The 6,054-nt window shown below is 35.3% G+C and overlaps 1 long non-coding RNA gene across 1 annotated transcript; it reads right to left on the reverse strand.

The window, feature by feature from the left end:
* Positions 1-4,021: 4,021 nt before the first annotated feature.
* LOC6050550 lies at positions 4,022-4,422 on the reverse strand. The gene is made up of 2 exons (XR_005278625.1): positions 4,241-4,422; positions 4,022-4,180 (listed from the first exon to the last, which is right to left on the reverse strand). It is a non-coding gene; the product is annotated as an uncharacterized LOC6050550 (long non-coding RNA).
* Positions 4,423-6,054: the final 1,632 nt, after the last annotated feature.

Below are 6,054 nucleotides of genomic sequence, written 5' to 3' on the forward strand. Positions count from 1 at the left end.
GAAGTTGATGTTTACCACATTTTTCGATGATTTCCTAGCAGGGCGTCCAATTTTTTTATATTTTTTATCCCGGAAATTTTTGAAAACGTCATAAAATCTATGTTTTCTTTATATTCATTATGTTTTTAAAATCATACTATTAGCTCAATACTGTTAAAATCAATCTAAACAAAGATAGCACTTTTAGATCGTTTTAAAGATTTTTTTGTTCTTTGTTGTGCTTTGAATTTTAAATGCACTCAAACGCCAAAATCAGTTTTCAAAATGATGTTGATATTTACCCAATTGTTCGATGATTTCCAAGCAGGACGTCTAATTTTCCCAGGTTTTGAGTTTCCCGGAAAACGGGAAAATATTTATTTATTCCCGGGAAGTTTTTAGTTTTTGATAAAGTCATAAAATCTATGTTTTCTTTATATTTGTTATTTTTTTCAAGCTTTAAATTTATAGAATTAGCTCAATACTATTAATATCAATCAAAACAAGGATAGCAGGTTTTAGATAGCTTAAACAAATTTTTGCTGTTCTCTGTTGTGCTATGAATTTTATATGCACCACATTTCTAATTCAAATTTAATAAGTATCTTAAAAATATTTATTTTTTATTTAATTCTATATGACATGACTAAAACAGCTAAAAAATTGGTTTAAGATGTCTAAAAACAAAAATGACAACAAATAAAATGGTACCAATTTATCTGAAATTTTAGAAAAGTTGAAACTTATTAATTGTAATACTAATGTAATTTCCAGGCCAAATTAAGATTTTTGTTTAATTCCGGGAATTCCCCGTACGAAATATAAAAATCCCGGGAATTTTGTGCCGGGAATTCCCGGGATGGACGTACTATTGCCAAGCACGTGGTTTTGTGCATTTGACAGCTGTCATTCGATCCAATTCTCAATATGCTGGAAGTTAGGCAGTAATTCCAAGTTATTTATATAAATTTGAGCAATTCTGCGTGGTTTCTGGAAATTCTAAGTAATTCTGGGAAATCAAAGTAATTCATGACATATTGCCAGTAATCCTGGTAATTCCATTAAGACTGGTCAGTAATCCTTGATGCTGGAAACCCCTTGATTTTGGTATTATTTTGGTATTAAAGTGTTTTACCAAATTCCTCTGAAACTATGGGAAAATTTTGACCAATTTTGACAAAATAATTAATTTTGCGCTAAAATGATGTCTCAAAGCGAATGCTTTCATTGAAAACCGGAAATTTCAAACTTGATTTTAAACATTTTTGATATACCCCCTACAGAAATGACTTAAAATTGTGGAAAATTTTCTAAGTCAGGATGGCACATTTTGGTATTATTTTGTTATTAAGGTGTTTTATCAATTTCCTCTGAAACTATGGGAAAATTTTGACCAATTTTGACAAAATAATTAATTTTGCGCTAAAATGATGTCTCAAAGCGAATGCTTTCATTGAAAACCGGAAATTTCAAACTTGATTTTAAACATTTTTGATATACCCTCTACAGAAATGACTTGACATTGTGGAAAAATTTCTAAGTCAGGATGCCACATTTTGGTATTATTTTGGTATTGAAAGGTTTCATCAATTTTCTCTGAAACTATGGATTTTTTTTTAATTTTTGACGAGATAATTAATTTTGCGCTAAAATGACTTGAAACCCAAAAATGTTAAAGCTGATTTAAATTTTTTTTTGTAATATACCCACTAATATTTTTTTCAAAAACGTTGAAATTTTTCTAAGTTGGGATAACCAAATACTTTGAAAAACGAGTCATTCAACAGATTATTGAATTTTGGTGAATTTTAATCCAGTTTCATTTTAATAATACTTATTTTTCAATCTTGTTATTTTTCAGAAGCTTCAAGAACTTCAAGTACAGCCGTTCATCAATGACAAATGCATTCGGTGTGTTGAAGAATATCACTAAAAACAACATGGAATCATCAGGTGAGTAGATTTGGTTGTTGCATATGGTTCATTTCCGTTTTTTCACTAACTGCAACTGCTGCACTAAAAATGGTATGAAAATAGCAAATTTTGGTATTACTTGTGCAAATACCAGCGACGAAAATGTGCTCTTGGTTGCCCAGTAATAGATGGTAAAATACCATGAAATCAAACCAATATCATGTTTGTGGAAGACCACAGGAATACCAAAATATGATTTTCCAAGGGCGCGGGAATACCTAAAATTAAAACCATGACAATACCAAGTTTTGGTATTGAAGCAATGTTCAAAAATCCAGAAGACCTCAACTTGGTATTGAAATGATTTTATTTTGTGGTATTATTTTACCTTTGGAATAACATGGTATGGTATTGTTGTGCCCTTCCACATACAAGCTTTTGGTATGATTTCATGGTATTTTACCATCTATTACTGGGCAACCAAGGGCACATTTTGGTCGCTGTTATTTGCCCAAGTAATACCAAAATTTGGTATTCCCGTGTTATTTACCCCTGCTCGGGATCGGTACACGTCTCGATGGTCTAAGGAGAGGGCTGCATATGACTAGCCGATCAAAAGCAACGCGATTCTTGGGCGCGTTTAAACCCTCGCATGGACTCATATGTATGTGGAACAGGAAATGGTTCTAGTACCCGGCATGGATCCTGTAAGTAGACTAGTGCAGAAAATGCAACGCCTCCCCCTGAAGTTATACCGAAAGGTGGTCCCGGGGGGACAAGGGCACGGCGTTCAAGGACTGGTTTAGTGGGTCGGGAAAACTCTTTTTTGTTTTCCCAACCCCACACTACCTGAGAAATGAATTCTCAGGTGTCTGGTAGCAGATTCCGACCTTGTAAAAAACACACACACACACACACACACACACACACACACACACACACAAATGGGATACTTTTAGAATTTTTTTTTATTTCTACTAAAAGCTTAGTATACATTTTAACAGTAATTCTGTCATGAAGTACAATAAATTCATTAAAATATATTCCTTACTAATGTTTTGAGTTTTTTTATGCCTTATACATTGCAAAGTTACCATTTGCATCATTGGCTTGTCCATACAAATTTGCCCGATGTTTTATTACAAAAATGGTAAACAGAATTTTATAGAAACGGAATTTTGATAACGGAATTTCTGCCCAATTACCTAAGTTGTAGGAATAAATAATGACAATTCTGGAATACAAAGGAACTTTAAAATAAATTGACTAATTTTTGAAGTGTTTTATAGGACCATCAAATAAAACATTTGAGTAATGACCAAAAAATGTCTAGCAATGCTTCCAATCTGAATAAATATAATAAATTTTCACTTTTATTTTTAATAATAGGATTTGAAACCAAACTTGATTTTTTGTAATTTTTCGAACTATTTAATAGTGCTAATGGTTGTCCAAGTCTGAAAATATTTATTTCGAAACGTTCAGAAAATTTCTTATGATTTATTTTTAAATATCATTGAAGATTGGGATTCTGGTTGGTATGATACAGTCATAAAAAGAAAAATTAACTAATTGGTGTTGTCCTCACTCCTTGCCAAAAAAGGGTCACACAAATGATCCAGCAATAATAGACTTCTGGCCTCAAATTTGGTTTTTGATACAGATACAGGTTTTTAATAATGTGTCTAATGAAAGAGTTGGATGACTGATAATGATTTCATGCAGATAATCGAGGTGAGATCCGGCTTTGAAAAAGTACATTAATATCACTAAAGTGGTCATAACCTGAGACAGTGTTAAAAGATGTTTAAAAAATTTGTTTTGTTGGGAAAGTCTTTTCTTTTTACAAAAGAAATGGATTTTTAATTTTAAGCCAATGCACCATTAAATTCTAGTTTTTCTGGAAACCCTGTCTCAAGATATGACCACTTAAGTGATATTTATATTTTTAAAGCCGGATCTCACTTAAATGTATGTAAACGATGGTAGGATCCATCATTAAACCCATCGTTGGTTACTTAATTGAAAACCCTTTCCAACGAGTCCAAAACATTGAAGATCTGGCAACCCTCTCTTGAGTTATGACCATTTCTGTGATATGATATAATTTATTTAAAAATGGAATATTATTTAATGAAAACATTCTTCTGGCACAGTCAGTTTCAGATGCACTTTTATTCAGAACCCAAGCCATTTATACAATATTCCTTCAATTGGTTGAAAGTACATTTATTAACACAACAATTCTCTACAATACTACGTCTTGCTATTTGATGATCGTTGGACCCTTAAAGTACAGATTTTATTAATTTTAAAAATAAGCAATTTCATTAAATTAACAACTTACCTGTGATTCCCCCACAAACCATTTCCAACAAGTTTACAAGTTCTCTTCCGCAGTATCGAGTCACTAGGGACTTGGAATCGATGGCTGCACTTGATGCTAGCACCAAAAGCAGAAGTAAGCTGAATTTGGCCATTTTGCAACTTAAGTGGAACCGAACCTAATTTGTTGACTGCCAGATGGGAACTGTGCGGAGGATGCACTCGCTTGAATACACAATTTATTAAAGTCGATGAATCAACGTAAACAATACCGGGAACTGAGCGATAACATAAGTGTAGTAAACAAGTTCATTATTAAATGGAGATGGTTCAGTTGTTGATGCTCAGTTTGTTTTTGTATTTTGACTAGCTCATTTGTGGTCAAAACAGTTTAAAATAAGATGATTTTTTTTTATAAATTCACGAAAATACGTCTTCACTAAAAGCCCAATTCACAATACTTTGCCCCATTTACCCTGAAGCTATTGCTATCAGCTATGTTTCGATAACCGATCTTACATTTTTAGTGTGCAACATTTCGTCGCGTAGTCAAAACAACACAACACAGTTACAAAACAGCCATTTAAGGTGGTGCTTAAGATTCAATCAAACTGCTTGACAAGACCGCTCATGACAGGTCAAGTCAACTCCAAGCAGCCGCCGTCACCCAAGGATAAGTCACAAATCAATCATTTAATGACGAAAAAAAAAGGAATTATAATTTCACTTTCTTAAAGCGCCGGCAAATTTAAGCTCTTTCAAATGTAAATTGGATAAAAAAAACCTTAAAACAACCGTTAGATCGAGACGTTTAGTACGTTCCCCCACCTACACGCGGCCTACACCTCAAACTTTAATGCGAAAACGGTTACCCAATAGAGTCGGCATGCCCACTTAACGACTCCCGTTCGCTAATGATTGATTAAAAGCGGTCCATTAGCGGGCGGCGAACGTCAAATTGGGCATAACGCTGTTTTCGCTTCGAATTCAAATTGAGCTAATTTGAGCTATGATAGGACGAAAATTGTCCTTTGTAAAGTGGCCATAATTGTCTGTTTCAAGAAACATTTCTTGACAAAAATTTACATTACCAACGCAGTCAGAGGTCATCGCCAACATCCTGCAGTTTGGACTACTTTTGGGGGAAGGCCCCGGCACGAGCTGGTTCAAATTTCGGGCCCTAACCTTGCTCCAAATTACGAACGCCGACGACGACGAGCCCATATCTCGGAATGGACCATTTGGTATCAGCATGAGTCAGATCGTGGCGGCGGCGTCGTCAGCTGTCGAACGGTTGATGGTTGACCGTTGATGACCGTTAAAAGTGGCCACCGCTGTAGCGGCTTGTCTGCCCGTAAAACTTCAAGTTGAAGTTCAACTGTGGCACGTTCGAGTGCCTGGAGCCAGTGCGACTTGTGAGGCTGTACGAGTTCGGGTCATCAGAGTGGAGGGATTAGCACTTGTTCTTGGGGGGTGCGTAGGATTTGCTGCACGCACTCAGCTACTCTGAATTACTTTAAGCGATCGCGAAGGTACCTTCTTGAAATCCTCTTGAGCAATGCAACAATGAATAACACTTGACAGCCGCAAGGAAAACGATGCCTCAGTTGAACATATGCAGAATCAGTCAACATGTTGTATTTTCTATAACTGTGCGGCTGCACCCCCTTGTCTGTCGGCAGAGAATTCACGCTGTCTGTACGTAAGAGGTTGAGTTCATCACGCTTTTTGCGAACGTAACCTTCTGGTATCCTGGGGCTTATGGAAGAAAGAAGTCAATGGTTGGAGCACACCTTAGATATCAACTTATTACGGTTAGTAGTCATCGGCAAAACA

The sequence above is a fragment of the Culex quinquefasciatus genome, chromosome 3 (assembly GCF_015732765.1).
Source record: "Culex quinquefasciatus strain JHB chromosome 3, VPISU_Cqui_1.0_pri_paternal, whole genome shotgun sequence".
Classification (NCBI taxonomy): Eukaryota; Metazoa; Arthropoda; class Insecta; order Diptera; family Culicidae; genus Culex; species Culex quinquefasciatus.